At 41.0% G+C, this 6,000-nt stretch overlaps 1 long non-coding RNA gene across 1 annotated transcript in view; it reads left to right on the plus strand.

The window, feature by feature from the left end:
- LOC131743559 (uncharacterized) overlaps positions 1-5,720 on the plus strand; it is a 388,810-nt gene extending 383,090 nt beyond the window's left edge. The window contains exon 6 of the long non-coding RNA XR_010837343.1: positions 5,527-5,720. This is a non-coding gene — a long non-coding RNA (uncharacterized lncRNA). The remainder of the gene's footprint in view (positions 1-5,526) is intronic.
- The last annotated feature ends 280 nt before the right edge of the window (positions 5,721-6,000 follow it).

Raw genomic sequence — 6,000 nt, forward strand, 5'->3', positions numbered from 1 at the left:
ATTAATATTTGTGGCAGATATTACTCAGCCATAAAAAGAAACGAAATTGAGTTATTTGTAGTGAGGTGGATGGACCTGGAGTCTGTCATACAGAGTGAAGTAAGTCAGAAGGAGAAAAACAAATACCGTAGGCTAACACATACATATGGAATCTAAGAAAAAAAAAAAAAAAGGTCATGAAGAACCTAGGGGTAGGACGGAAATAAGGTCGCAGACCTGCTAGAGCATGGACTTGAGGATATGGGGAGGGGGAAGGGTAAGCGGTGACGAAGTGAAAGAGTGGCAGGGACATATACACACTACCAAACGTAAAACAGATAAGCTAGTGGGAAGCAGCCGCATAGCACAGGGAGATCAGCTCGGTGCTTTGTGACCCCCTAGAGGGGTGGGATAGGGAGGGTGGGAGGGAGGGAGACGCAAGAGGGAGGAGATATGGGAACATGTGTATATGTATAACTGATTCACTTTGTTGTAAAGCAGAAACGAACACGCCATTGTAAAGCAATTATACTCCAATAAAGATGTTAAAAAAAAAAAAAAAAAGACTGGACCACACAGAAGCAGAAAAAAAAAAAGAAAAAATGTGTGGCAGAGATGGTTAGGTATTGGCCAAATCTGTTGCCTTTCTTCTGGGCCCTAAAACTAGGCTGTGTCTGAATCTTCTTTGAAGCTGAATGTGCTCCTGAGGTGAGGTTCTGCCCAATGAAATATTGAGCAACTGGGTTGGGCCGTTTCTTGGCTGTGACCATAAAACCCTCTCGGGTGTGACGCGCTCTCTTCCCATGCGCGAGTGCTGGCCACAGGCAGAGGGTCCGGCCCAGGCTGTGAGAGCCCTGCTGAGTGATGGCATTACCAGAGGAAAGTGGGACAGAGCTGAGGTCCCTGGATAATTGTGTGGCTGGCTGCCCCCCCAACACATGCACTGAACTGATGTGTCAGCAAGACATGAATTTTTTTTATGTGAAGTCACTGAGACTTTGGTATTCTTGTTTCAGCAGTTAACCAGTTTGACTAATACTATTTGATTATCTTTCTGAAGTCACGTGGTTCAGGACCCTCCTGGTTATGGCAGACTATCCTACTGGCAATGATTCAAAACAGTTAGGATGTCCGTGGTTCACGGGGATGGTGGAAAAAAGACATTCTAACGAACTGCTGCTGTGAGGAAATTGTACAATCCTTTTGGAAGAGGCACTGACATCCTAACATCAACAGACTAAATGATGTCCATTTCCTGAGAACCAGAAACTTCACTTCTAGGAATTTGTCCCAAAGAAATACCTAGAGTTGGTTCTGTTTGTTTGTTTTTTAAGATAGGTCCATGTATAACCTTATTTCATCATTTTTAATAAAATTATGGAAACATTAACAAGAGTACAATAGGAGATTGGTTAAATCAATTGCTGTGTCCTTAAGATATACTAATTGAGAGTTGTTAAAATCACATTGAGTATAAATATTCCTGATAAAAAAATTTCAAGTTATATTGTTGTATGAAAAATGTCAAGATATAAAGTAATATGTGTAGTATATCACCATACTGGAAACAGACGTACAAAAATGCTAACCGTTTCGATTCTGTGTCTGTGTAAGCTTTTTGTGATTTCTAAGTTTTCAAAGATGAGCAGGTATTACTTTTGTAATTTAAAAACCTGATGAAAATACAAAAACCATATCATCAGTCCATTTAGATCATTCAGAAAATACATGGGAGCTTTAAGGAGTTGAATGTTCAACGTTTGTTCTTCTTGTGCTAGGAATTCAATTTCAGCCCAGAGCATAATAAACCAGCTGTACTGCTGGACTGGATCTTTACGTAGTGGTCTCATCATCCATGAGGATCGGGCTTTAAAATCAGTGCTTCAAGGAAAAATTGCATATAGATAAAATTACCTTTAAAGAGCCCTGAGAAAGGTGCTGTATAGGAGAAAGTCTTACCGGTTTTTCCTCCAAAATTACATCAAATCCTCATTCTTCAGTTGAGTGATTGACTTGTGTTCAGGGACCTTAGGGTGGCAAGCCGATCGTACTTTAAGAGGCAGAGGAAGGTCCAACAGGTCCGACCTCCCTTCTCACCTTCACTCCAGAGAGGCACTTAAAGAGAGGGGCGGGAAGAATCACTGGTGTTATCTCCATTCATTCTTGCTCTCTGATTAAGCACGAGAGCAGACTCATCGAAGGTTACACATACATTTGATTTAACTCCCTTGTGCTATTTTCACAGTCTAAGCTCCATTAAGAAGAAACCCACATCAATTTGACAATATATTTGGCCCTGACCTCTTTTGTTAAAAATGTGTTGAGCTGGCCTCTGCTAGTTGAGAACCTGCATTTTTTAAAGGGACGCTATGACCTTTTTTTTCAAAACAAGAAGTCACTTTTGGAATTCAAGATTACAAACAGGTGGCATCATTCTCGCAAAGACATTTGGTATCAGGGGTTTATTATACTTTAAAATCTTTCATCCTAACCTTGCAGTTCATTTTTCTCTTGTCTAATGCAGTTTCTGACTGAAGTGACTAAAATTAGGAGGAATTGCATATGAATTTTACCCACCAGAATATTTCAGGATCATGTGCACATGCATCCAAATTCATGCCACAGACCACAGGTCTGCTTTTTTTTTTTTTTAGTGCAGAATACGTTGCAAAGTGTTTCATGAGGTGCCAGAACTGGAGACTTCATACAACCCTCTGTAATTTCATACCTATATTGCATGTATTTTGTGTGGAGAAAATTAAAGTTTCCAGCTGCCATTGCATAAGATGCACAAGTCCCCGGTACACTTATAAATGCTATTTCCCTCCACATGGAAGAGATTTGGGCCGCATCTGCTGCAACTCAGCTTATAGACATGGGGTAGATGGTGTCAAGAATCATGCTGCACTGGAGTCTAGTAAGAGAACAGGAGGCCACTACCCACGGAAGGGACAAGGCTCACAGGTTCTGATGGGACAACATTTAGTTAGGCTGACTGAGTTCATCATTCAGTAAGATGAAATACTACACACTACTCCCTGCAAACTCATTCATGATGTTTGCCTACACATGACAATAGCTCTACTCTGGAATATTTTCATCCTAAATTTGATTGAAGCCATCAGTTGTGATGTGTCTCTATGATAATGAAACTTTATCAGAGATACAGAAGCATTGCCACTGGTCCCTGAAGGCATGACGGCATGGACACAGACCAGCTCCAGAGAAAGTGACAGCTGGAATGTGTGTAGGTGGATGCCCAAGAGACCCCTCAGAGGGGATGGGAACGACGTCTCTAAATCCAATTTAATACTAGAGTGAAACGTCATATTAGTTGCAAAAAGAGGACCCCGTTTAAAAACTGCACACGTATGATAACAGTGCAGCTATTTTCTACAACGCATATTCATCTAAACACAATAGCAAAGGCCTGAGCATAATTTCTGTAAGTCATTTTGATGTTCTAATTGATGTTTTGCATTTTCTTTTATAGAGTAACCCTTTGCAACCTTTCTCAAACAGCAGTGCTTCTAATTGTTATTAGCTTCATTGAGTTTAGCTCTTGACAGGGTGATTTCTTCTACAATTTGGGATTTTCTTTTTCAAAACCCCTTGATCCCCTTGAAATGAGTTTGGAGTATAGAATTTTCTATGTGGGGTAAACGTGAATCGGTTGAGGTTTCCAATAACGAGAAGTCTGCCATCATCTCAGGTTTCCAATAACGAGAAGTCTGCCGTCATCTCAGGTTTCCAATAACGAGAAGTCTGCCATCATCTCAGGTTTCCAATAACGAGAAGTCTGCCATCATCTCAGGTTTCATATTTTTGTCAAGATCTTTTCTGTGGTTTAATTGCCACTTCTCTGGATGTAACTTTGGAGATTTCAACCCTCCTCCTGGCAAATAGTTGTCCATTTGGTACTCAAAGCTTTTGTGGCCCGTCGTCCTAGGATAGCAAATGGGTAGCCCTGGAGTAGCCTGGACCCTCAAAGTCTCCATCTTCTGCATAAAGATGGTTATCAGCAGTGATAAATTTACTTTGGGAATGTTAACTCGATCTGTGTTTTCTACCCTGAAATTGTTTTTGACTATAAGTTTATAAGCAAAGATCGTGATGAGCTTTTCTGACTTTCACTTTTAAAACCTCTAAGGTAACATTTGGCTTGAAACTCCTCTACCTTAATTAGTTTGCTGAAACATTAATCCATGTATTCAGTGCTAGAGGACTCAACTTGTGTAATTGTTTATAGGCCTCCAAGCCATCTGTAGAACTGTGGGTTAATATAGAATCTAGCCACTAGATTAACTTAAGGAATATAATGTGTAATGAGAAAGCACTCAGTACAACAGGAATTGTACTTTATGACTCAGCAAGTAGCATTTCGAGTTACCTGAACTTGGGGTGTACACTGTGTTTATCGCCTCAAAGCATTTGCTGAGACCAGTCTTTTTCTTCTTATTGTCCTGAAAATCTACCCACTCCATCTCCTTTTTGTTATTACTGCTCTATCCTGGTCCCAAGCATTTGAAGTCTGGACTATTGGCCCCTATTTGATTTTTCAACTTCTTTCCCTCTGTGAAAAGTTTTGCATGAGGGAATGCAAGATATTTTTCTAGGACATTTCTTCACTTTCATGCTAGGGATGAGCGTAGCGCGCCACTCATTCTCGCCATTTTATGGCCCACTTACAAGTAACCCTCCATCTCCAGCACGCAGCCTGGTGATGAGACTCCACAGGTAGGCCCTTGGCCTGCACCAACTCGGTTTTCTTCCGACCCCAGCTTCCTCCTACTGTGCATGAAGGGCTTCATGTGTAGGTATGTAGATATCACACCCCACAAGCTCAACATCGTTCCATTCCTTTCTCCCCTATGCTGCGCACAGCAGATTCCTGGCTGCCCTGTTCCTAGAGGAGTACGCAGCAGAGACACGAGCCCAACCTGTAGAACGGACGGTGGCCTGTGGGCGGTCCTGGCAGCAGGACACTCTGGCGCATCTGAGCAGGGTCTCACTTGCATTCCCCACTCCACGACACAAGACTTTGGCATGTCACCTTGTATGCTTGACATCCAGATTTACTGTCCAATCTTGGATATATTTCAATAAAATGGGACCATTAACAGCAGAGGAAAAGATATTTGTGAAACCGTGTAACGGTTTATTATAGGAAAATATAGCAATTATTAGGAAAACAAGAAGCATTACATATGTGCCTTATACAGTAATCATTGTAAGACTTAATTTGGAGTGGCTTTTCCTTATTTGCCCAGTAAATTCTGTTTCATTATTTGCTACGACATTAACCTTCCAAGGGATGTTATGTATGGTCTCCACCTGTTTTAGATAGTGTGTGTCTCGGTTACAAACTTGCCCTCGTGAAACCGTAGAGTCTCACAGACCATGCTAAAGCTAATGTTTAACTGGAAAACACATCAGTTAAATTTATCTTGTAGATTTGATATAAAACCCATGCATGCTGGTGCTTTGCATGTCATTAACAGAGACTAGAATCTGATTCTTTTTTCAAAAGTTCATTTTCTTTTTCAGGACCATGAAATACCAAACAGAACTTGACCTTGAACAGGCTCTCAGTTTCAAACTGGATATGAAAACCGTTTAAGAATCATGTGTGAGTCAATTTCATGGAAAGAGAAGGAACAGGTAAAATTTCTAAGTTCCCTCTGAATTGCTTAGATGCATATTCAAGTCAGTGATGCAGCCCTGGATGTACAAAGACTTGAGTAACCGGTATAGTTGTGGGGTGAACGTCACTGCCAAGTATTAGTACTGCGTTTCCCTCCCTCACACACTGACCTGCAGAGCCACATGTACAGTTACATTCACCGCCAAATATATTGTTAAGCAGACACATGAGTCACTTGCTCTCCACAGATGTGTGCATATTCCTGAACCAGTCACAAGTCATAGAGAACTAAAAAATTTGGCTGGGATTCTGCCACGAGAACACTAAGCTATAAAAGTATAATTATACCAATATTTGCAAGTTAAAATACATCTTAG

This window comes from Kogia breviceps, chromosome 16 (genome assembly GCF_026419965.1).
Source record: "Kogia breviceps isolate mKogBre1 chromosome 16, mKogBre1 haplotype 1, whole genome shotgun sequence".
NCBI classification, from domain to species: Eukaryota; Metazoa; Chordata; class Mammalia; order Artiodactyla; family Physeteridae; genus Kogia; species Kogia breviceps.